Raw genomic sequence first — 3553 nt, forward strand, 5'->3', positions numbered from 1 at the left:
TTTTGTTAAAACATAATTAATATATATATATTTAATATTTATAATTATATATTTAATAAATATTATTATATTTGTAACACTTTAAAAAGTTATTGGAGTTTAGTAAAAAACAAATAGAAAGAATTAAATAGAAATTTTATAGCGATAACTTTCACATTTCGAACTTCATTTTATCTTTGGAAGTAGAATTATTTATCTTTGGAAGTAGAATTTTAGAGTTACCTAATAATTGTATATTGTAAAGTACTTCATTTTACTTTTTAGTATCGTATTTGTAATTTGGTTTCGAAATAGAGACTTGAGCACATAAACTACTCGTTCACTCATACGTCAACAAATTTATTTTTGGCAGCCAGCTGGTACTTTTTAAAACTTAGGTATATAAAAAAGAGGAAAACGGTGTGCGTCAAGCGGATTCAATCGAAAACTTCACCGGGAAACTTGGCAGCAATGGTTAAAAGATCGTTGGTTTCTTCGTCGAAGAAGTGATAAAAATAGATCGATCGGGTTGTCTGATCAAATTTTATTACGAAGAGAAGATGAGTAAAATATTCTTCGAGAATATTAGAATAATCGCGAAAATTTCTAATTTGCGGAATGTATTGGACAGCAGGAAAAAAATTGTAAACATTCCAATAATAATTGGTACTATGAATAAAAGAAATGTACATGACTGTTTTCTGGCCAAAGTTTTGAAATGTAATAAATAATGTAATAAATAATATATCATATTAAAAGGTTACTTAAACGAAGTCGAATAGGGTGTCGGAAAGAATGATTGTACTAAAATGCCTAAAAATTTAGGTGTATACAGATCTAAAAATAATTTTGTTGGACCATTAAAATAATTATATAAGAAACTCAAGCATGGGCAACGCCGAAAAAAGTTTTAGTAATTAATTTGAATATTTTACATAATTATTTTGATATAGTTTAACAAAATTATTTTCTGATCTATATCTAATTAAATTTTGAATTATTTCAGAAAAAAACCGTTTTTTCCATGCGCTTATCTTGGAAAGATATTAGAAAAGTTGGAAAAATCGTGATCTATTTGCAAATTCTTCGTTACTCGTCGCTTGATAAACTCCGTCAAGTTGTATATGTATAAGTAAGAATACATTTTTTGTTGCTTAATTTCCGAGATATCTTGAAATCTCTGTCTTACTTAATAACTTTTTATCTGTAAATATGATAGCATTATTGTCTTTGATTTCTTCCACATTCCCGGTTTCCCCCAAGATAAGATACACCACTCGACTTCGCTTAGGTAGTTCTTTAATATAGTGTATAATTTATATAACTTGAAACTCTTCAAACAGCTAAAATTTAAATCTTTTGCAAAACCTGATATCAAATGATAACAATACCTGATATCAAATGATTCTCTATTCGATCTTCAATTTTTTTCAGTAAAAGTATAAAAGACTATGAATTATTTTTAATTAAGACTATGAATTATTTGAATGTAATTTATATGCTACACAAAAAGAGATGAAAGAGAGAGAGAGAGAGAGAGAGAGAGAGAGAGAGAGAGAGAGAGAGAGAATACAGTGTGGCGATATCAAAAGATACTTGATTTAACGTGATTACGGATTATAGGCCGTAGGTCGACATTGGTCTTTGATGTTGCTCTTGATTTCCTATTACAGCTATACTATTACGCATGCAGTCTTGCTTGTTTACTCGCTAAGTATACAACATCCATAATTAGGAGACAGAGAGAGAGAGAGAGAGAGAGAGAGAGAGAGAGAGAGAGAGAGGGAGGGGGGAGGATTACATAAAGCACTGGAATGTCTCAAATGTATTATATTGCTGTATTTACTGCTCAAAAACAGTTAATTCATTTAATGGAAATAGATATAATAAGAAATAGATATAATAAAAGAAAAAAAGTAATTTAATATTAAATATATATTCCAAACACATTAATAAAAATAAAGAAATTAAATAATCAGAATGGACGAGAGATTCGAAACATTATTCTTACTATTATTATGAAATATTATTATTATTATCATCATCATCATCATCATCATCATCATCATCATCATCATCATCATCATCATCATCATCATCATCATCATCATCATCATCATCATCATCATCATCATCATCATCATCATCATCATCATTTTTGTTGTTATTTTTATTTTTTTGCCAAATTAATGACTATAATTTAATAAGACTGATATCTTAGAATTAAATAAGAAATTGTTGATAATTAACTAAAACAGACGATCTCGCTTTATACGAAATATTTGTCTTTCCACTTTCCAAATTGCAAAAATATCAAAGGTACTCTACTCGCGCGATTGAGTGAATCAATTTAAGAAACATAGCGATCATCTAATACCAGACGTCAGCGACGAGATCTAGATTCGATCATACATCTGATATAAACGATCACGATTCCGACTTTTCGTTCAATCCCTTCGAATGAAGGAACGAATGAACGAACGAACAAACCATCCATTTAGAAGGCAACTTACGTCCTCGTTCATAACCGTCACGATGTTCTATGAACGAAATCTCTCGAGTAGATCTCGAAAATATTTTGACCAACCGCTTTGTCATCCAGTCCGATCTAATCAACGCGAATGTTCTCGACATTTCGCTCTTTACGAATTTGCTACCTTCAGTGCTAAGCAGGCGGAAGGACTCACCTTTTCTCTTCTACTATCTCCCAGCGATATTTCAAATAATATATTTCACGTGCTCGGCGATGGGTTTCAACCGTCGTAAGCGTTTTCTCCGATCACCTATCTCAGCTACCACTTTGGTTCTTTGGCGATGATACGCGCGAATTTCTCGTCCTATTCGCACGTCTTCGGATGTATCACATGTGAATCACACGTGTCTGCACTCGACCAAGGGAAATACGTGAATCGCTACTGTGTGAATGTTTCAGTATATCGCCGTTATCCTGTTCTTTTTATGGAATGCGGATATTTCGAGCGAGATGAGTGAAGAAGAGAAGTCGCGACGCGATACAATTGGTATTCACGAATCACTAAAGGTATCGTTCGCTGATACGTGTCTTTTATAGTCGCGAAGCGTAGATAAGACTAAACGGGGATTAATACAGAGTATGATTGCTTGCGGAGAACTAAAGTTTCCTTGCCGCGACAATCGACTTGTTAATCTTACGGTTAATCATGAAATGAGTGAAACAAAAAAATGTACATAAGATTCCGATTTAATTCATTGATCAAGATTGCGCATCTTTCGAAAAATTGATTGTGTCACCTTAATTAACGTAACACGATGCAGAAATTTTCCAACGAAAATATTCTATAGATTCAGAAAATTCAGGATGATATTCTATACATCTTTTTTTATGTAAGATATACAGCAAAATGTTATTAAATAACCTTTGTAAAATTTACTGTTTTACATAATTCAGATGCATTTTCTTTTAGATTTATAAGTATATTATAATTTGTGATCATTTTTTTCTCTTCTCTCTAAAAAAAAAATAATATGTATATTACATCGTATAATTTCTTTGATTATTATATCATTTTTATATATTATTACATCATGTTTATTT

The 3553-nt window shown here is 31.0% G+C and overlaps 1 protein-coding gene across 4 annotated transcripts in view; it reads right to left on the reverse strand.

Moving 5' to 3' along the window:
• The window catches only part of LOC108694578 (multidrug resistance protein homolog 49-like), a 78822-nt gene that overhangs the window by 43942 nt on the left and 31327 nt on the right, over window positions 1-3553 (reverse strand). For 2 of the 4 annotated variants that reach the window (XM_018204150.1, XM_018204146.1), the window contains exon 1: window positions 2667-2994. The exons of the other annotated variants lie outside the window; for them this stretch is intronic. The gene's annotated coding sequence lies outside the window, so the exon portion shown is untranslated. Of the gene's footprint in view, window positions 1-2666; window positions 2995-3553 lie in introns of those variants that run through there. 4 annotated transcript variants of the gene reach the window in all.

This window comes from Atta colombica, unplaced genomic scaffold, assembly GCF_001594045.1.
Source record: "Atta colombica isolate Treedump-2 unplaced genomic scaffold, Acol1.0 scaffold120, whole genome shotgun sequence".
Classification (NCBI taxonomy): Eukaryota; Metazoa; Arthropoda; class Insecta; order Hymenoptera; family Formicidae; genus Atta; species Atta colombica.